The following is a 23,367-nucleotide window of genomic DNA, read 5'->3' as shown; positions in this document are numbered from 1 at the left end:
TTTGGCTCTCTCTCCCACTCTAACCTCTTTTTTTTCTTTTTTTTTCCTTCCCCTCCCCCATGGGTTTCTGTTAAGTTTCTCAGGATCCACATAAGAGTGAAAACATACGGTATCTGTCTCTCTCTGTATGGCTTATTTCACTTAGCATCACACTCTCCAGTTCCATCCATGTTGCTACAAAGGGCCATATTTCATTCTTTCTCATTGCCACATAGTACTCCATTGTGTATATAAACCACAATTTCTTTATCCATTCATCAGTTGATGGACATTTAGGCTCTTTCCACAATTTGGTTATTGTTGAGAGTACTGCTATAAACATTGGGGTACAAGTGCCCCTATGCATCAGTATTCCTGTATCCCTTGGGTAAATTCCTAGCAGTGCTATTGCTGGGTCATAGGGTAGGTCTATTTTTAATTTTCTGAGGAACCTCCACACTGTTTTCCAGAGTGGCTGCACCAGTTTGCATTCCCACCAACAGTGCAAGAGGGTTCCTGTTTCTCCACTTCCTCTCCAGCATCTATAGTCTCCTGATTTGTTCATTTTGGCCACTCTGACTGGCGTGAGGTGATATCTGAGTGTGGTTTTGATTTGTATTTCCCTGATGAGGAGCAACGTTGAGCATCTTTTCATGTGCCTGTTGGCCATCCGAATGTCTTCTTTAGAGAAGTGTCTATTCATGTTTTCTGCCCATTTCTTCACTGGAATATTTGTTTTTCAGGTGTGGAGTTTGGTGAGCTCTTTATAGATTTTGGATACTAGCCCTTTGTCTGATATGTCATTTGCAAATATCTTTTCCCATTCCGTTGGTTGCCTTTTAGTTTTGTTGGTTGTTTCCTTTGCTGTGCAGAAGCTTTTTATCTTCATGAGGTCCCAATAGTTCATTTTTGCTTTTAATTCCCTTGCCTTTGGGGATGTGTCAAGTAAGAAATCGCTACAGCTGAGGTCAGAGAGGTCTTTTCCTGCTTTCTCCTCTAGTGTTTTGATGGTTTCCTGTCTCACATTCAAGTCCTTTATCCATTTTGAGTTAATTTTTGTGAATGGTGTGAGAAAGTGGTCTAGTTTCATTCTTCTGCATGTTGCTGTCCAGTTCTCCCAGCACCATTTGTTAAAGAGATTGTCTTTTTTCCATTGGATATTCTTTCCTGCTTTGTCAAAGATTAGTTGGCCATGCGTTTGTGGGTCTAGTTCTGGGGTTTCTATTCTATTCCATTGGTCTATGTGTCTGTTTTTGTGCCAATACCATGCTGTCTTGATGATGACAGCTTTGTAGTAGAGGCTAAAGTCTGGGATTGTGATGCCTCCTGCTTTGGTCTTCTTCTTCAAAATTACTTTGGCTGTTCGGGGCCTTTTGTGGTTCCATATGAATTTTAGGATTGCTTGTTCTAGTTTTGAGAAGAATGCTGGTGCAATTTTGATTGGGATTGCATTGAATGTGTAGATAGCTTTGGGTAGTATTGACATTTTAACAATATGTATTCTTCCAACCCATGAGCACGGAATGTTTTCCCATTTCTTTAGATCTTCTTCAATTTCCTTCATAAGCTTTCTATAGTTTTCAGCATACAGATCTTGTACATGTTTGGTTAGATTTATTCCTAGGTATTTTATGCTTCTTGGTGCAGTTGTGAATGGGATCAGTTTCTTTATTTGTCTTTCTGTTGCTTCATTATTAGTGTAGAAGAATGCAACTGATTTCTGTACACTGATTTTGTATCAGCAGTGGTTACTTTGAATGTAAGTGGATTAAACTCTCATATCAAAAGACAGAGATTGGAAGAATGGATTAAACAACAACAACAACAACAACAACAACAACAACAACAACATGATTCAAGTATGTGTTGTCTGGAAGAGACTTGCTTTAGATCCAAAGATACAAATAGATTGAAAGTGAAAAGCTAGGAAAATAATTCCATGTTAATAGTAACTAAAAGAGAGGAGTGGCTCTATGAATATCATATAAAATAGACTCTAAATTTAAAAACTATATAAAAGATAAAGAAAGATATTATATATTAATAAAAAATTCAAGGCTGCAAAAAGATATGATTACAAACACTTACTTATCCAATAACAGATTATCAAACCATATAATGAAAAAATTAGCAGGATGAAAGGGAAAAATAGTTATATAGTAATAGCTGACAAGTTCAATACCCTGGTCTCAATAATGTATATAACAACAAGATAGAGATAAGTAAGGAAAGAGAGGAGTTGACAACACAATAAATTAACTAGATCTAATAGACACACACAAAACACTCTACCCAACAGAATACTCATTCTTCTCAAGTACATATGGGATATTTTCCAGGATAGACCATAGGTTAGGCCACAAATTAAGTCTCAATAGATTTTAAAGGATAGCATACAAAATATGTTCTCTGACCACAAGAGAATGAAGTTAGAAATCAATAACAACAAAAAAACTAGAAAAGTCACATATTTGTGGAAATTAACAATACATTCTTAAACAACCAATGAGTGAAAGAAGAAATCACAAGAGAAATTAGAAAGTACTTAGAGATGAATAGAAACAAAGGCATAGCATACCCAAATTTACACAGCATAGTGAAAGCCGTGTTAAAGGGGAAATTTATATCTATAATACTTGCATTAGAAAATAATAAAGATGTCAAACAACTAATTTCACAACCTAAGGAACTTGAAAAAGACAAAGACTAAACCCTCAGCTAGCAGAAGGCAGACATAATAAACATTAGGAGAGGAACTAAGTAATAAAAAAATAGTAGAGAAAAATTAATGGAACCAAAAGTTGGCTCTTCAAAAAGAGCAACAAAATTAACAACAAATTAGGGGCGCCTGGGTGGCGCAGTCGGTTAAGCGTCCGACTTCAGCCAGGTCACGATCACGCGGTCCCTGAGTTCGAGCCCCGCGTCAGGCTCTGGGCTGATGGCTCCGAGCCTGGAGCCTGTTTCCGATTCTGTGTCTCCCTCTCTCTCTGCCCCTCCCCCATTCATGCTCTGTCTCTCTCTGTCCCAAAAATAAAATAAAAATAAATAAACATTAAAAAAAAAATTAACAAACATTAGCTAGATGTAAGGAAAAAAAACTCAAATTACTAAAAGCAGAAATTAACGTGGTATATTACCACAATTCTGTAGAAATAAAAAGAATTATAAGACAGTATACTGTGAGCAAATATATGCCAACAAATTGGACAACTACATGAAATGGAAAAATTCATAGAAACACATAATCTACCAAGAATAGACCATGAAGAAATAGAAAATATAAATAGACTTATAACTACTAAGGGTATTGGCTCAGTAATAAAAATCTCCCAACAACAATGAAAGAATTCTGGACTAATGGATTCATTGGTGAATTCTACCAAGTTATTAAAGAAAAGTTAACACCAATCCTTCTCAAACACCCATTCCCCCAAATTGAAGAGGATGGAACACTAACTCATCCTCTGAGGCAAGAATTAACCTTGTAGCAAAATCAGACACACGTTATAAGGAAAACAAAAACAAAAACAAAAACAAAACTACAGACCAATATTTATTATGAAAATTGATGTAAAAGTCCTCAATAAAATACTAAGCAAACCAAATTCAGCAGCATATTAAAAACATTGTATATCACGACCAAGTGGGATTTATTCCTAAAACGCAAGGATGGTTCAAACATAAGAAAATTTATCAGTAGTAGCGCCTGGGTACCTCAGTTAAGCATCTAACTCTTGATTTCAGCTCAGGTCATGATCTCATTGTCATAAGATCAAGGCTGGAGTTGCACTGAGTGCTTTGTGTGGAGTTTGTTTGAGATTGTCTCCCTCTCGCTCTGCCCCTTCCCCATTCATGTGCGTGAACACACCCCACAAACACACACACACACACACTTTCGCTCTCTCTCCCCCCCCTCCAAAAAAAAAAAAATTTATCAGTATACTATACCACATTAACATAATGAAGGGGGAAAAGACTACATGATCATTTCAATTGATGCAGAAAAAGCATTTAGCAAAATTCAATACTCTTTCACGATTAAAAAAGAGGTTAGAGTGGGAGACAGCCAAAGCATAAGAGACTGTTAAAAACTGAGAACAAACTGAGGGTTGTTGGGGGGTGGGAGGGAGGAGAGAGTGGGTGATGGGTATTGAGGAGGGCACCTTTTGGGATGACCACTGGGTGTTGTATGGAAACCGATTTGACAATAAATTTCATATATAAAAAAAAAAAAGAAAAAAAAAAGAAAAACATTTAAAAAACAAGAAAAAAAAAGAAAAACATTCAACATACTTGGAACAGAAGAAAACTATCTCAATATAATAAAAGCTATGTATAAAAAGCCCACAGCAAATATATTTGATGGTAAAAAAAAAAAAAAAAAAAAAAAAAAAAAAAAAGCCTGAAAGCTTTTTCTGTAAGATCAAACAAAGTAAAGATGCCCACTTTCCCCACTTCCGTTCAACACAATACTGGAAATTCTAGCCAGAATAATTAGGTGAAGAAAGGAAGTTAAATGCACTAAAATTGGAAAGTAAATGATCTCTGTTGGCAGATTATATGATCTTATATGTAAAAAGCTAAAAATTCCACACACAAAAAAAAACCTGTTAGAATTAATAAACAAATTCAGCAAAGTAGCAGGACACAAAGTCAATAAACAAAAATCAGTTGCATTTCTACACACTAACAATGGACAACCTGAGAAAAGAAATTAGGAAAACAATTCCATTTACAATAGCTTCCAAAAATATCCTTGGGAATTAACTAAGGTGGCAAAAGACTTGTATGATGAAAACGACATTTCCGAAAGAAAATAAAGACGACATAAATAAATGTACAGACATTTTATGTTCATAGATTAGAAAACTTAATATTGTTAAGATGCCAATATGACCCAAATGACCTAAACATTTAATGTAATCCCCAATTCCCTTTTTTTTTCTTCTGCATAAATAGAAAAATCTGTCATAAAATTTATATATAAATTAAAGTGATCTCAAATCACTAAAACAAGCCGGAAAAAGAACAAAGATAAAGATTCACACTTCCTGCTTCAAAACTTACTACAAAGCTACAGGAAGCAAAACTGTGGTACTTGCATGAATTCAGGCATATAGATCAATGGAACAAAGAGTCAGGAAATCGATCCTTGCATATACAGTCAAACGATTTTCAACAAGGGTGCCAAGACCATTCAATGGAGAAAAGGCCATCTTTTCAACAAATGGTTCTGGAAGAAGTAGATATCCACAATCAAAATAATGGAACTGAATCTTGAACTAAGATCATATACAAAAGTTAACTTAAAGTGGATTCATGACCAAAATATAGACCCTAAACTATCAAACTCTTAGAATAATCTGTAGGACAAAAGATTCATGACATTAGATTTGGCAATGATTTTTGTATATGGCAACAAAGGCACAGGCAACAAAAGAAAAAAATAGACAAATTGAACTTGATAAAAATTTTTAAAATTTGTACATCAAAAGACACTATCAATAGAGTAAACAGGCAATCCATAAAATGGGAAAAATATTTGCAAATTATGTATCTGATAAGAGATTAATATCCAGAATAGATAATTTCTAAACCCCAAGGACAAAAATCAAACAACCCAATTAAAAAATAAGCAAAGAACTTGAATAGACATTTAACTCAAGAAGGTATACAAAAAGACAATAAGCATAATTAAGGATGCTAAATATCACTAATCATTAGGGAAATGCAAATCAAAACTACAATGAGGTAGCATCTCATACCCATTAGGATGACTAATATATATTAGAAGAAACAGGGAGCTAAGATGGCAGGGAAGTAGAAGGACCCTGGGCTTGCCCTTGAATACAGCTAGATAAATATCAAATCATTCTGAACACCCAAGAAATCAATCTGAGGACAGAAAGCACAAATGGCACAACTAGAAGGAGAGAAGAGGCCACATCATGGAAGATAGGAGGTGAGGAGACATGATTTAGGGGAGAAAAGGATCATGGGGTGCTGCAAAAGGGAAGGAGCCCTGATCATGGAGAGGAGGGGAGGGGAGGAGGGGAGGGGAGGGGAGGGGAGGAGGGGAGGGGAGGAGGGGAGGGGAGGGGAGGGGAGGGGAGGGGAGGGGAGGAGGGGAGGGGAGGGGAGGGGAGGGGAGGGGAGAGGAGAGGAGAGGAGAGGAGAGGAGAGGAGAGGAGAGGAGAGGAGAGGAGAGGAGAGGAGAGGAGAGGAGAGGGAGAGCACACAGGGGATCACACAAAGAAAACATTTCCCCAATGTCATTGACTGGGAAAACAGGAGGGGCTGATTGTCATGAGTTTTTACAACCAGTGTAGCTCAAAGACTTCTAAGTTTTGGAGGTCCACATTGTGGCCTGTGTGGAGGCTGACAGGTGCTACAGAGCTCCTGTGGAGAAGGAGAACAGACAGTGGAAGGTGAGATCTGAAGATCCCCTGTTGTACTGGAAGGGATCGTTCCCCCTTCTTGGAGCACATCTGGGAGATATGGCATTGCCTCTCTGGGGACAAAAGAGCTGGCAGGTGCCATTACTCTCCCCTGCCTCTCAGCATAGGCACAGGGACACCTGCTGAGGGTGGCTAAACTGGACACGGCTTTTTGCTGCACTTTATTTCAAACTCCAATTTCCTGCATTCTGGTGAGACTGCCCTTCTGGCACAAACCTGCATCAGCCCCATGTGGCAAGACTCTCCCCCAGAGGACCAGCATAGGTCCACACCATGCCAGGTCCCTAAAGTTGGAGGTTTTATTATTTTTTTAATGTTCATTTATTTGAGAAGGAGAGGAGGGGCAGAGAGAGAGAGGGAGAGAGAAAATCCTAAGCAGGCTCTTGTTGTCAGCACAGAGTCCAATGCAGGGCTAGATCCCACAAAACATGAGATCATGACCTGAGCCAAAATCAAGAGTCAGATGCTCCACTGACTGAGCCACCCAGGTGCCCCACGTTTGAAGTTTTAAAACTCAGTCGGCCTGCCTGGGAAAAAACACAGGTACACTGCATTCACCAGGTGGGCACACAGCCCAGACACAGGGTGCAGGCAGGGATCTGAGGGATGGAGCGGAGATTGTTCACTGTTCTGTGAGGGCTATCCAGACAGTGACAGGCACAACCTCCTCTCTCTGGGGATGAAGGAGAACTCTGGTGCCATTTCTCTCCCATGCACCTCAGCATAAACTAACTTCAGTAAGCAGAGCAATGCCAACAGTGGTGGCCTAAACCACGTATAACAAGCCCCGCCCCCCTCTTTGTGCCGCAGGTGCTGTTTTACTAGCGCAACTGCGCCTAAGAACCTGAGCAGCAGGCCCACCCTCCCAGAGGACCAGCACAAACCGCCCCCACACACCAAGTCTACTGACCATAGAGCACTGCAAAGTTTCAGCTCTGGTGAAAATACCATGAGGTCTCTTTTAACAGACTGGAGCACAGCTAGTTAAAACTTGCCAAACTCTGGCCAAGGTCCAAACATTCCCCACTGCAGGCATGGAGAAACTCTGCAGAGGACTGACCTGAGGGAAAGAGCAGCCAAAACGCAGCAGCACAGTGCACACAGCATGCACCAGAAACATTTTCTGAAGCTCTGAGCCCTGGACAGTATATGACCTCTTCTTAATAAAGCCACTTACTTTAGGAGCAGAAAACTGCTTACTCTAGGAGAAAACATAACAGGCTTTCCTAACACAGAGGAGACAGAGACCTAGACAAAATGCCAAGACACAGGAATTTCACCCTAAAAGAGAACAAAAAAAGGTCACGGCCAGGGATCTAGGTGAAACAGATGTAAATAATATGCCTGATCCCAAATTAAAACAACAGCCATAAGGATACAAGCTGGGTTTGAGAAAAGCATAGAAGCAGGGAATCCCTTATTGCAGAGATAAAAGACCTAAAAACTAGTCAGGTGGAGATAAAAAAAAAATATTATAACTGAGATGCAAAACTTAACTGAATGTAATGACCACAAGGATTGGAAGACACGGAGGAAGGATTAAGTGACATAGAGAATAAAATTATGTAAAATAATGAAGCTGAAAAGAAGAGGGAAAAAATATTAGGTTATAGAGGTAGACTTGGGGAACTTAGTGATACAAAAGTATAATAACATTTGTATCAAAACAATCCCAGAAAAAGAGAAGGGAGAAGAAAGTTTACTTGAAGAAATTATAGCTGAAAACTTCCCTAATCTAGGAAAGGAAATAGACAGCCAAATCCAGGACCAGAGAAATCCCATTTAAAAAAAAAAAGAGGGGGGGGTCAAGCCAACACCAAAGTAGATCATAATTAAATTTGCAAAATACAGAGATAAGGGAAAAAATTCTAAAAGCAGCAAGAGAAAAGAAGTCCCTAATTTACAAGGGAAGACAAGTCAGGTTAGCAGCAGATCTCTCCGCAGAAAGTTGGCAGGCCAGAAGGGAGTGGCATGATAATATTCAATGTGCTGAATGGGAAAAATATGCAGCCAACATACTCTATCCAGCAAGGCTCTCATTCAGAATAGAAGGAGAGATAAAGAGTTTCCCGGACAAACAAAAACTAAAGGAGTTCATAGCCACTAAACCAGCCCTGCAAGACATATTAAAGAGGACTCTTTGAGTGCAAAAAAAGACCAAAAGTGACAATGACTAGAAAAGAACAGAGAAAACCTCCAGAAACGACTTACTAAGCAATACGATGGCACTAAATTCCTATCTATCAATAATCCCTCTGAATGTAAATGGTCTAACTGCTCCGATCAAAAAACATAGGGTGTCCGAATGCATAAAAAAAACAAGACCCATCTATATGCAGGGTACAAGAGACCCATTTTAGACCTAAAGACACCTGCAGATTGAAAGGGAGGGGATGGAGAACGATTTATCACGCTAATGGACATCAAAGAAAGCCAGAGGAGCCATACTTATATCAGACAAAGCAGACTTTTAAACCACAGACTGTAACCAAAGATGAAGAAGGGTACTGTATCATAATAAAGGGGCCTATTAAACAAGAAAATCCAATAATTGTAAATATTTAGGCCCTCAACTTGAAGCACCCAAACATATAAAACAATAACAAAAAATTTTATTGATAATAATACAGTAATAGTAGGGGAATTTAACACCCCACTTGCAGCAATGGATAGATCATCTAAGCAGAAAATCAAACAAAGAAATATATTTTTTTATTAAAAATTTTTTCATGTTTATTTATTTTGAAAGAGAGAGAGAGGGAGAACATAAGTGGGGGAGGGGAAGAGAGAGGAGAGAGAGAATCCTAAGCAGGCTCTGCACTGTTAACACTGAGCCCAACATGGGGCCCAACAGTCCCACAACTGTGAGATCATGATCTAAGCTGAAATCAAGAGTTGGCTTCTTAACCAACAGAGTCTCCCAGGCACCCCCTTTCCCCCCCCCCCACACACACTCTTTTTGAGGGCACATAGGACATTCTCCAGAAGAGATTGCATACTGGGTCACAAATCAGGTCTCAACAAGTACAAAAAGACTGAAATCATACCATGCACATTTTCAGACCACAACTCTATGAAACTTAAAGTCAATCACAAGAAAAAAATTTGGAAAAGCCACAAATACACAGAAGTTAAAAAACATCTGACTAAAGAATGAATGGGTCAGTCAGGAAAATAAAAGAATTTAAAAAGTACATGGAAATAAAAATGAAAACACAATGGTCCCAAACCTTTGAGATGTAGAACAAGCAGTCATAAGGGGAAGTATATAGAAATATAACCTATAGAAATATAAACCTTATAGAAATACAAACCTCAAGGAACAAGAGGAATTTCAAATACACAACCTAACCTTACACCTCAAAAAGCTAGAAAAGAACAATAATTGAAGCCTACACTCAGCAGAAGAAAGGAAATAATAAAGATTAGAGCAGAAATAAATGATATAGAAACAAACAAAAAAGAACAGAGCAGATCGATGAAACCAGGAGCTGGTTCTTTGAAAGAATTAATAAAACTGATAAATCCCTAGGCATACTTATCAAAAAGAAAAGAGAAAGGACACAAATAAATAAAATCATGAATGGGAAAGGTAAGATCACAACCAACACCACAGAAATACAAATAATTACAAGAGAATATTACCAAAAATTATATGCCAACAAACTGGGGAATCCAGAAGAAATGAATAAATCCCTTGAAATACATGAACTACCAAAACTGAAATAGGAATAAATAGAAAACTCAAACAGACTGATAGCCAGCAAAGAAATCAAATCATTAATCAAATATCTCCCAACAAACACAAGTCCAGGGCCAAATGGCTTCCCAGGGGAATTCTACCAAACATTTAAAGAGGAGTTAATAACCATTATTCTCAAACTGTTCCAAAAAATTGAAATGGAAAGAAAACTTCCAAACTCACTCTATGAAGCCAGTGTTACCTTGATTCGAAAACCAGACTCCTCTAAAAAAGAAAATTACAGGCCAATATTCCTTATGAACATAAATGCAAAAATTCTCAAGAAGATCTTAGAAAAGCAAATCCAACAGTACATTAAAAGAATTATTCACCATGATCAAGTGGGATTTATGCCTGGGCTATAGAGGTGGTTCAATGTTCACAAATCAATCAACATGATATACCACATTAATAAAAGAAAGGATAAGAATCATATGATCCTCTCAATAGATGCAGAATAAATATTTGACCAAAGTACAGCATCCATTCTTGATAAAGACCTTCAACAAAGTAGGGATAGAGGGAACATAACACAACATCACAAACACCATATAAAAAAGACCCACAGGTAATATCATCCTTAATGGGGAAAAACTGAGAGCTTTTCCTCTATGATCAGGAATAATATGGAGATGTCTACTCTCACCACTGTTATTTAACATAGTACTGTAAGTCCTAACCACAGCAATAAGGCAACAAAAAGAAATAAAAGGCATCCAAAACAGCAAGGAAGAAGTTAAACTTTTACTATTCACAGAAAATATGATACTGTATGTAGGAAACCCAAAAGACTTCACAAGAAATTTTCTAGAACTGGTACACAAGTTCAGTAAAGTCACAGGATAAAAAAAAATCAACATATAGAAATCTGTTGCATTTCTATACACCAAATGATAAAGCAGCAGAAAGAGAAGTCAAGGAATTGATCCCATTTACCATTGCATCAAAAACAATTAGACCTAAGGAATAAACCTAACCAAGAGGTAAAAAGATCTGTTCTCTGATAACTATAGAACACTTATAAAAGAAATTGAAGATGTCACCAAGAAATGGAAAACCATTCTATTCTCATGGATTGGAAGAAACCTATTGTTAAAATGTCAATACTACCCAAAAAAATCGACACATTTAATGCAATCCCTATCAAAATACTACCACGTTTTTTACAGAGCTATAAAAAACAATATTAAAACTCACACGGAACCACAAAAGACCCCAAATAGCCAAAGCAATCCTGAAAAAGAAAGCCAAAGCTGGAGGCATTACAATTCTGGACTTCAAGTTATATTACAACCCTGTAGTCATCAAGAGAGTATGGTACTGGTACAAAAATAGACCCATAGATCAATGGAACAGAATAGAAAACCCAGAAATTGACCTACAACTATATGGTCAAAGCAGAAAAGAATATCCAGGGGAAAAAAAGACAGTCTCTTCAACAAATGGTGGTGCGTAAACTGAACAGCAACATGCAGAAGAATGAACCTGGACCACTCTCTTACACCATACACAAAAATAAATTCAAAATGGATGAAAGACCTAAATGTGAGAGAGGAAACCATCAAAATCCTATAGCAGGACATAGGGCCTAACCTCTTTGACATTGGCCACAGCAATTTCTTTCTAGACATGTCTCTGGAGGCAAGGGAAATAAAAGCAAAAATGAACTATTGGAACCTCATCAAGATAAAAATCTTCTGCACAGCAAAGGAAACAATCACCAAAAATAAAAGGTAACCTTCAGAATGGGAGAAGATATTTGCAAATGACGTATCTGATAAAGGCTCAGTATCCAAAATATATAAAAAACCTATCAATCTCAGTACCTCCCCCCGCTCCAAAAATAATCCAGTTATGAAATGAGCAGAAGACATGAATAGACATTTTTCCAAAGACGACATCTAGATGGCTAATAGACACATGAGAAGATGCTCAACATCACTCATCATTAGGAAAACACAAATCAAAACCACAATGAGATATTATCTCATACCTGTCAGAATGGCTACAATTGACAATGAAGGAAACAACAGATGTTGGTGAGGATGCAGAGAACGGGGAACCCTCTTGCACTGATGGTGGGAATGAAGACTGGTGCAGCCACTCTGGAAAGCAGTATGGAGGTTCCTCAAAAAGTTAAAAATAGAACTACCCTATGACTTAGCAACTGCACTACTAGGTATTTACCCAAAGGATACAAAAATACTGATTTGAAGGGACACATGCACCCTGATGTTTATAGCACCATTATCGGTAATAGCCAAACTATGGAAAGAGCCCAAATGTCCACCAACTGATGAATGGATAAAGAAGTTGTGGTATGTATGTGCGTACACACGCACACACACAAGGGAAGATTAGTTATAAAAAAGAATTAAATCTTGCCATTTGCAGTGATGTTGATGGAGCCAGATTATATTATGCTAAGTGTAATCAGTCAGAGAAAGAAATATACCTATGGTTTCACTCATTTGTGGAATTTAAGAAACAAAATAGATGGGGCACCTGGGTGGCTCAGTCTGTTAAGCATCCAACTTTGAGGTCAAAGTGGCTTGTGGCTTGTGAGTTTGAGCCCCGTGTGGGGCTCTGCGTTGACAGCTCAGAGCCTGGATCCTGCTTCGAATTCTGTATCTCCCTCTCTCTCTGCCCCTCCCCTGCTCATGCTCTGTCTCTGTGTCTCTGTCTCAAAGATAAACAAACAATAAAAAAATATATAGTACATGGAACTGGGAGGGGGGAAGGGAAGAGAGGTAAACCATACTTATAATTACAGAAAACAAACAGGATTGTTAGAGAGGAAGTGGGTGGGGAGATGGTTTAAATGGGTGATGGGTGTTAAGAAGGGCACTTGTGATGAGCACTGGGTGTCATATGTAATTGGTGAATTACTAAATTCTTTTTTTTTTAATTTTTTTCTTTTCTTTTTATTTATTTTTTTTAATTTTTTTCAACGTTTTAAAATTTATTTTTGGAACAGAGAGAGACAGAGCATGAACGGGGGAGGGGCAGAGAGAGAGGGAGACACAGAATCGGAAACAGGCTCCAGGCTCTGAGCCATCAGCCCAGAGCCCGATGCGGGGCTCGAACCCACGGACCACGAGATCGTGACCTGGTTGAAGTCAGACGCTTAACCGACTGCGCCACCCAGGCGCCCCTTTTTTAAATTTTTTTAACATTTATTTATTGTTGAGAGACAGAGAGAGACAGAGTGTGAGCAGGAGAGGGGGCAGATAGAGAGGGAGACACAGAATCCAAAGCAGGCTCCAGGCTCCAGGCTCCGGGCTGTCAGCACAGAGCCCGATGTGGGGCTCAAAACCACAAATTGTGAGATCATGACCTGAGCCAAAGTTGGACACTCAACCGACTGAGCCACCCAGGTGCTCTATGAATCACCAAATTCTATTCCTGAAACTAATCTGACACTATATGTTAACTAACTGGATTGACTGATGAGAAAGAGAGCACAGGGGAGGGGGGCAAAGGGAGAGAGAGAGAATCTTAAGCAGGTTCCATGGTCAGCATGGAGTCCGACGTGGGCTCAATCCCATGACTCTGGGATCATGACCTTAGCTGAAACCAAGAGTCAGACGCTTAACTGACTGAGCCACCCAAGCACCCCAAGTAACTGTAATTTAAATAAAAACTTGAAACAAAAAAAAAATGGAATAAAAAAACAGAAAGAAGTGATAGCAAGGTTGTGGAAAAACTGGAACCCTGGGTGAACTGTTCATTGGAATGTAAAATGGTACAGTCACTGTGGGAAACAGTATAGTGGACCCTCAAAAAATTAAAAATAGAATTACCATATGATTCAGCAATCCTAATTTTGGGTATTTACTCAAAAGAATTAAAATCAGGGTCTCAGAGATATTTGTGTGTTATGTTCACAGCAGTACTCACAATAGCTAAAAATTGGAAGCAAGTGTCCACGGACAGATGAATGGATAAGCAAAATGGGGTGGGGGGGAGAGATCTACATATATCTATGTAGATATGTATAGATATCTCCAGCCTTACAAAGGAAATAAATTCTGACATATAATACCACATGAATGAACCTTGAGTACATTATCCTAAGTGAAATAAGCCAGTCACAAAAAAATAAGTACTGTATGATTCCACTTACATGAGGTACTTAGAGTCATCATAATCAGAGACAGAAAGTAGAATGGTGGTTGCTGAGGCTGGGGGCAGGGGGAAGAGGTAATCAGGAGTTCTTGTTTAATGCAAATAGAATTTCAATTTTGCAGGGTAAGAAGAGTTCTGGATTGATGATGTTGATGTTTGCACAATAATAAGAATGTACTTAATCCCACTGACTGTATACTTAAAAAGTGGCTAACATTGTAAATTTTGTTCTATGTATTTTACCAGCAAACTGTGAAAGATTTTCTTCTGCTTTTCTCCTCAGCTTCACTGAAATTAAAAACTCACCCGACAGTTTCAACAGCAGACTGGACAGAGGAGAAGGCAGAATTGGTGAAGCAAAGAAATATCAGGAGAAAATACTCAAGAAAAAGCATAATAAGGAAGAAGTTTTTAAAAACAGAGAAGAGAGTAATTGATGTATAGAATACAGTTTAAAAACAAACTTACAATATGTCTATAAATCCCAGAAGGAGAGGGAGAGATTGGGGCAGAAATAATAACTGAGGAGATCATGGTCGAGAATCAAACTCCAAACAGGATAAATGCAAAGGCAGCCAACCAAAGCACACAGAGTTAACATGCTGAAAACCAAAGACTGCTAATTTCAGTTTTCCCCAGTATCCAGCCTCTGCCTGGGCCCAAGCTAATATCCAGTCCTTTTCCTGATTTGTAAACTACCCTCAGGCAACAAAATGATGCCATTATCAGCTCACATAGGAATAGGTCTTCCCTTCTCAAGAATCTTTTATCTAGTTTGTCTGGTCCTATTGCTTCCACATTTCTCTGTCTTAAAAAATAATTTTTGCAATTTTTCCACTATTTCTCAATTGTTGCAGATGTAGTCTCCAATTCTCTAATGAAAATTGGAGTGCCAATCTTCTGCTAACAATCAATGGATATCAACTTTGGTACGGAAGCTCCCTTGTATTACATTTTATTTAGAGAAAAAAAGCAATTTAAAGCATCATTTCAGAAATTTGAGAAGCCTAAACATCCATTAGTCTTAATGACATTTTATTTGAATGTCCATGAAAAATAAAGAAGTTTCATAAATTACTTAATCAGTGTTAAAAGCCCATAAAATCTCAAACATTAAAATTTTTTAAAAACATAGGTCATAGGAATATGGAAAGATGATATATAAGTGTTGTATTTAGACCTTGCTTCTATTCACAATATGATTATTATTATACACTTATAATGCAACAGGCTTGAATTAAGAAGCTCTTTTCAGTTTTCTGTGAAATATACAGGTGACTAGATCCCTATTTCAGTATCCTTTGACCTCATTGAGCTAACACATTGCTATGACCATAACTTTGGACAATAGTTTGCTGCTAAATGTCTAGCAACTGACACTTCAAGAAAAAAAAAAACTTTAATTTGTAGCATTTGCCAATTTCCATGGTACAAATACTCCCATTATATCTGTTTTTAAGCTACCAATATGAAGTTACTGAATATGGGGCTTGGGAAGAGATACGAACAATTGGTTTGTCATTTGTGACAACATGGAGAGACCTCAAGGGTAAATAAGTCAGACTGACAAAGACAAATACCATATGATTTCACTCATATATGGCATCTGAAAAAACAAATGAATAAACAAAAAGCAGAATTAGACCTATAAATACAGAGAACTGATGGTTACCAGAAAGAAAGGGCGGGGGGATGGGGAGGAGATGGGCAAATAGGTAAAGGGGAGTGGGAGATTGAGGCTTCCAGGTATGGAATGGAGTAAGTCATGGGAATAAAAGAGCATAGGGAATATAGTCAGCAATATTGTATGCATGGTGACAGGTGGTAGCCCCCCTTGTGGTGAGCACAGCACAACATATAGAGAGGCTGAATCACTACCTTATACACCTGAAACTAATGCAACATTGTGTGTCAACTACACTCAAAACCAAAGAAGCAAACAATTGGCTTGCATAAGCCAATGCCAACCAGCCTCCCTATGCCCCTGAGTTCCCAGGATTGGCTAAGCACAGGGCAGTGAGAGGGAATGCTTTAACAAAGCCCATTCAGGCTCCCTTGAGGCCTTACCACAGCCATTCTTATGTGGTCTAAGTGAACAGAAGATGGCCTTGAATGATAACCCTCCTTATCCCTTGGCCCATTATTCATTTTACACAGGCAACTCAGAAAGCTAGCATCTCCTATGGAAGCACTAAGAGAATAACAATAAAATGAAAAAAAAATCCTAAAATCCAGGGTGCTGCTCCACCTGGGACATTTATTAAGATGCTATACACAGATTTCAATTGAGAGCTAGTTCTCAATGGGAAAGGAATTTCAGTGGAAGGTGGGGAGAGGCCAGTGGCAAAAACATAGTCTGGAGAAGCTACTAGACATACAGTTACTCCAAGAAAAAGTGGCTGAGGAACCTAAGAAGAGCCATTAAGCTCCAAAATGTCAGGGTTGGAAGAGCTCTTGAGGATCACGTAAGTTTTACTTTCCACCCAGGACACTGGTGTCCCCCACAGAGCAATCTCAACATCCCCTGGAATTCAGAGATTTCTTTTTCACTCTTTACTCAGTTTCTCTATATTTTAATCAAGTAATATCCAAACAAAATTATGACTCTGATAGTCTTAAAATATGTCGAGAATTTATGTCTTCACCAGTGACAAAACTTAAAAAGGGATAGGAATGTTTCGTGTCGGTTGCAAAGTTCAGATGACTAACTCAGCCAAGATCCAGAACTGACACTGGCCACAGACACAGGAGAGGCAAGTGACTATGCTAACACCACAAATCTGTCATCCTTCCCTTAAAAGAGTCTATTCCTCTTGGGTCTTTCTAAGTCTGATAATTGATTAATACAGCATTAAGGGAGAAGAAATAAGGAGAAACCTCAAAGCAGAAGGAAGTTGTTTACTTCTTCTATGCCATACTTTATTTTTTTTATAATTTACAGTGGATACTTAGAGGCAAAAATAAGACACTATCCAGAATTTAGGAAGGCAGTAGATTTGCCTTACAGAATTATGACTCAGCACATAATAGGTTACAAGAGAGATATGCAAAAGCATCTTAAAAGACAGTAAACTTTGACTGTAACCCAAATGAATATATGAGTACAACTCAAGAAAGCATGTAATAGGGTGGGGTTGATTAGCAAAGGAAACTTAGAAAAAGGTAATTCAGAGGGATTAAACTTAAACTACATAAAAAGTATACAGCAGAAAGTATACAGCAAGAGGCCAATGTTGGCAGAACTTTTAAGTCCTTACTGGTAAGGTCCTCTCTATAGTGCACTAAAGGATTTTAAGCCTTCTTATCTGGGGAGCAGAACCTCATCTAAATAAATGCCTTTATTCTGTTTGCCTATTCCTGGAGCATTTACCTTTCCAGAGAGCTCTGCTTCTTTATGGTGGATGTGGTTCAAGAGGAGAGAGTGGAAGATAGGGTGGTTACCTGAGAATCGCCTAGTGTACTTTCTACAGGTTTTGGGGACACCACGATGGAGAAGGCAAGTAGGCATGTATGGGCTGAAATGCCCTTCAGGTGACTCCTGATATCCCACCCCTCTCATCCATCCCTGAATGTCACCAGACTTTTAAAAAAGAGTATATTGGGATACCTGGGTGGCTCAGTCAATTAAGTGGCCAACTCTTGGTTTTAGGTCAGGTCATTATCCCCTGGCTCATGAGTTCAAGCCCCACATCGGTCTCTGCACTGACAGTGCGGAGCCTGCTTGGGATTCTCTCTCTTTCCCCCTTCTCTCTGCCCCTTCCATACCTGTGCTCTCTCAAAGAAAAAAAAAACTTTTTTACAGAGTACATCACACCTACATGAAATTCTAGCCAACATGACAATTATTATTTCTTTTCATAAGTTAGTAAATTATTAAAGTGACATACACAGCAATTCCTGTGAGTTTAGCTAATGTAAAGCTACTTTGAGTAACCAATTCACTCTCAGCAAGCCAAAATCACTTTCTAGTGCTCAGAAGTGATGACTGAAATCTGGACTGAAGTGAGATCACCTGGTTAAATGGTAGCCAGTTGTTCAACTTCCTTGATGCTACCTCGTGAAGAGAACTCAATTTTGGGTAACATGATAAGGAGTGACTAAGAGTGTAAACTCTTTCCAGTCTCTGTCTATAAGATGGGGATAATGATACCTTCCACATAGGGCTGCTGTGAGGAATGAGATAACAATGATAAAGAACCTGGAACATCCTGGGGCGCCTGGGTGGCTCAGTTGGTTGAGTATCCAACTTTGGCTCAGGTTATGATCTCACAGTTTGTGGGTTCGAGCCCCGCATCAGGCTCTGTGCTGACAGCTCAGAGCCTGGAGCCTGCTTCAGATTCTCTGTCTCCTTCTATGTCTGTCCTTCCCCCACTTGTTCTCTGTCTCTCAAAAATAAATAAATGTAAACACACACACACACACACGCACGCACAAACCTGGAACATCCTTAGTGTGGCAGAAGGAGGCTAGATGCTTGTCAATCCAATTTCTTGTGCACAAAGAAATGCTACATTTCTCAGTCTCCTTTGAAATCAGATTGAGGGCACCACATTCTGCCTACTGGGATGTGGGTTAGAAGTGATACACATCACTTTCAGTACTGACCATAAAAATTTTCTGCACAATTACCCCTTCTCTCTTTTTAATGGTGCTTTTGGAAGCCACATGTTGTATGTGTTTTATGTATGTATGTATGTATGTATGTATGTATGTATGTATGTATATATGTATTTTGAGAGAATGCATGAGCAGAGGAAATGGGGCAGAGGGAAAGAGAATCCCAACTAGGCTCCACACTCTGCATGGAGCCTTACATGGGGCTCAAACTCAAGAACCATGAGATCATGACCTGAGTTGAAATCAAGAGTTGGATGATTCACCAACTGAGCCACCAGACACCCCAGAAGCCACATGTTTAAATGACAATTTCACAGGTTACAAAAAAAACTGAGACCTGGAGTCACTGCCAAGCAGACAGCCCCAAGCAAAGCCTTTAACCAGCACTGGATAAGGTGTAAGCAAGAAATGAACCTTTGTGGTGCTAAGCCACTGAGCCTTGCGAGCTATGGTTAGAGCAGGGAGTATAAATTTCTCCAACATAGAAATTGGTATCCTGAATTGAGATGCTGCTGAAAGCAAAAGCCTAGAATTTGTGCCAGTGCCTAAAAAATCAGCACTGAGTGGCAAGCAAACCAATGTTGGAGGCTAAAAAAAAGAAAATCAAAATACATGTTAAGCAGTTCCATACATTTGGTGAAACATTAGAACTTGAAATACCATATTGTGACCTGGATGTCAGATCACATGTCTAATGACCTTGGAGCTTTAGGGGAAGAATTCAGAAGGCAGGATGCTACTAGCATGTGTTGCCTACTATTGGCTGCATTTTACAAGGTATTAAAAGAAAGAGATGAATTCCTAAGAGAATCAGCTTGCTTGTAAGCAGAAATGAAACGAATAGAGAGTCCAGGAATTTTTCAGGATTGTAAAATCGGACTGCTTCTAACTCTAAAGTGTTAGAAGAAAGTGGGTATGGTTACTGGCATACAAAATAGACTGAAAATAGATTAGAAGCCCACTACATTTTTGAGGGGATTAGATTGCCTAAGAAACCATGAATCTGGACTAAAAAAAGGCTTTGACTGTTCAAAACTTAGAACAATTCTTAAAATTTCCATGAGCCAGGCAAGCTTCAAAATCTGCACAATTCCCCCAAAGAGCATTTCATATGTGGTTAAGAAAAATTATGCACTGCGGGGTAGGGGGTGGGGTGGCTCCTGGTTCCTCCAGGAGGAGCCACCCCTGGAGGAACCAGGAGCCACAAAGAACAATGAACAAGAGAACTGTTCCCAGAATCAGGGTATAATCAAAGAATCACCCACCTCATGCATGGATGCATTTATAACACCTGCCTAAACTGAATTCCAGAATTTCTCCAGACAAGTACAGCGTCTCTACTCTTCCTGTTTCTGATGGAGTATTTACTGTAGTTATCCCAGCCCTGTTCCATTGGTTTATATTGGTGTAAGGGGGACAGACAAAGAGAAGCATATAAATTTCTATTTATTTTATCAGTTGCCAAGCTAATAAAAGCTGCATCTGGACTTGAGGAAGACGACTGCATGACACCAGGGTTCCTGAACTTTAAGCAAGGTGCAGGAACTAAGTGGACCCTTGAGTGGTGAGTATGTGTTATGTGTGAAACAAGAGTAAAAAAAGACCTTTATGACCAGATGGACAATCTATGAAACAGGCTTGCTAGATGTTCACCAATTCTATTTTCCTCATCTTGAGCCCATGGAAGACTACATTTCCCAGTACAGTTTGCAATTAGGTTGAAACAATAAGAATGGGTTCTGGCCAGTGGGATGTCGATAGAAGTGATCCTGCATAGCCTCTGTGCTGTCTGATAATAGGACCACTAAACTTAAATTAAAAAAGACGGGGCACCTGGGTGGCTCAGTCGGTTAAGCGTCCGACTTCAGGTCAGGTCATGATCTCACAGTTTGTGGGTTCGAGCCCCGCGTCGGGCTCTGTGCTGACAGCTCAGAGCCTGGAGCCTGCTTCACATTCTGTGTCTCCCTCTCTCTCTGCCCCTTCCCTGCTCATGCTGTATCTCTCTGTATCAAAAATAAATAAAACATTAAAAAAATTAAAAAGAAAAGAATTCAGCTTCTCAGTCACATTATATTTCAAGTGCGCAATAGTCCTATACTTGGTGGCTACCATACTGAATAGAACAGATATGAAATATTTCTTTCATCGAAGAAGATTCTATTCAACAGTGCTAGTCTAGCCCTTCTGCAGTGAACTTGACAGTCATTCCCTAAATGAGATCAAGGCTCTGGAGGCCCAAATAGTGATTCTAAGGATTAGGACAAATTTCATAGGTTCAAGTGTCAATTGAAATAATAGATTCCTGAAAGTAATCAATTAAGTGGCCAATGGGTACAACAGTCCTACTTATGTCTATAGCAGAAAGTTGGAGACAATGGGAGTCTTTGCTACTTTAATAACAATGCTATCTTCCTCAACACTGAAAAATATTTGTATCGTTTACCTGATTATGGATTTGCAAAGTGCTATGAAAATAAGCCAACAGATTATCCTGACTTCTACACTGATATCCCTTCAGAAATCTTATGAGCACTCTTGAATTGTGCTCTCTATGAAGGGAGAGTTTGTAAATCAAAGGTAAACCTCAGGGCTTGTTGAAACAAATTCCTAATCAATGTAGTCCTAGGATGCCTGTAAAAATGCTTTTGGAACTATTGAATATTGTCCAAATTATTATTAGGGCCAATGGCTGCCAGTGTGACTGAAAGATTCCTGTGGGAGTCATAAAACTCCAACCGAGCAGAATCAGGTTAACCAGAGCATTTTGTGAAAATTTTCAGAAGGAAATGAAGTGGATTGTTTTTCCTAAAGAAAACAGAATCCACCATAATTTCCAACCTGAACTGGTTATCTTTCTTGATTTGGTTACTTGAACATTTCTCCAAAAGAACCTAATGGGTAACAAAGCATCATTTAGCACACTCGCGTTTTCTCTGATGATTCTGACAAGGTCAAATGGCCCATGTTATTCTGGAGCCACAGATATTGTCTATTTGTTTTTCATGTATGAGTATGTGTCTATATGTGTCTAAATGTTATAGTCCCTTTTTAAGATTTTGCCCTTCTGCACATTCCTACACACAAACACATCATACTGGTAGCATTTTGAGGCTAAAGACAAACAGCATGATTCGACCACTATGTGGCCATATGCAAAGTCCCTTAATTATTCAGGACCTTGGTTCACTCTACTTTAAAAATGCATACATAAAAAATAAATAAAATGCCTGCATGAACAAAATAATCCCCAAGATACATTCTTATTAACTTACATTATTTATGACCTTAATATAAAGGAGAACCAAATAGAAAAATATAATAATAAATCTGCTACTTAAAATTTCATTGTCCAGTTTAAACATTTGTTAGTGTTAGGTAAGAATATTTGACTTATTTATTATGCCCATAAATAAATTAAACTTTGTTTGAATTTCCCTATGTATTCTTAAATTCACAAGAACCCCTGGCTATAACGGCAAACTATAATGCCATTGAATGCCATCTCACATTTGCCATGATACAGAATTTGACCAAACCAAATGTATATTTTTGTCCTATTAACTGAAAAATTGCCCTGCTGACATCGCTATCACATGTGAGGTTGCATCTATCTAACTTTGGGTCACTCTAATCTTTCAGATATCCCTCGTTCATCAGGTACTTTTGAAATACCACAAGTAATCATTGGTGCCTGGGTGACTCAGTTGGTTAAGTGTCCAACTTCGGCTCAGGTCATGATCTTGCAGTTTGTGGATTCAAGCCCCAGATCGGGGCTTGACAGCTCGGAGCCTGGAGCCTGGAGCCTGCTTCCCATTCTCTGTCTCCCTCTCTGTCTGCCCCTCCCCCCGCCCACACTCTGTCATTCTCTCTCTCTCAAAAATAAATAAACATCAAAAAAAATTTTAATATAAACACCACAAGTAATCAGATGATCCTCAGAGAAAATACTTGATCTTTGTCAATATCCACTAACACCTTCATAGGAAAATAATGTTCAACCAGGACGCAAGACCATAGTGTGAAATAGTGCCACACCAGGAACCAGAAAAACTAAATTTGGGTCCTGGTTTCCATTTAACCTAATAAATATATAGAGAGCAACCACTGCGTCCAAAAATGATTGGTTGGCATTTGGAGCTATAGTAGGAAATAAGACAAAAATATCTTACTAATTTATTGGGGAATATAAGCATTAAACATGTAATTGCAAGTGTGATGAGCATTTCCAAGGGTGATAAAAAGGGTTCCATGGGAACATAGAAGGCTTTTACTCACTCAAGGGGATAAGCTCAGAAAGAAAATTAAGTGAGAGTTCTCCAGACAAAGATAACGGAGAATTAATCCAAACAGTGGGAAAAGCATGTGCAAAGGCTTAGACGTAAAAGAGAGTATCATACCTATGAGGAATTAAAGGAAGTTCAGACCAGCTAGAGTATAGAGAAT

Source organism: Prionailurus bengalensis, chromosome E4 (genome assembly GCF_016509475.1).
Source record: "Prionailurus bengalensis isolate Pbe53 chromosome E4, Fcat_Pben_1.1_paternal_pri, whole genome shotgun sequence".
NCBI lineage: Eukaryota > Metazoa > Chordata > Mammalia > Carnivora > Felidae > Prionailurus > Prionailurus bengalensis.
This window is presented reverse-complemented; position numbering follows the sequence as displayed.